We start from the raw sequence: 213 nt of genomic DNA on the forward strand, positions 1-213 counted from the left end.
TGGGTTTCACCGAAGTGGTAAACGTCTGGGACCTGCATCACTTCGGTATTTCCTCCCACATTAGGCTGACACGCCGCGATATAACTGGAATACTGTTAAAAGCGGCGTTAAACCCAACTCACTCACTACTGTGAAATGTTTACTTGTTGATTAATTTGTTCATGGAAAACTTGTTGTATATCTAGAACATGTTGACCTATCAACTATCATGAA

The sequence above is a fragment of the Haliotis rufescens genome, unplaced genomic scaffold, assembly GCF_023055435.1.
Source record: "Haliotis rufescens isolate VD_foot unplaced genomic scaffold, xgHalRufe1.0.p SCAF_11, whole genome shotgun sequence".
Lineage (NCBI taxonomy): Eukaryota > Metazoa > Mollusca > Gastropoda > Lepetellida > Haliotidae > Haliotis > Haliotis rufescens.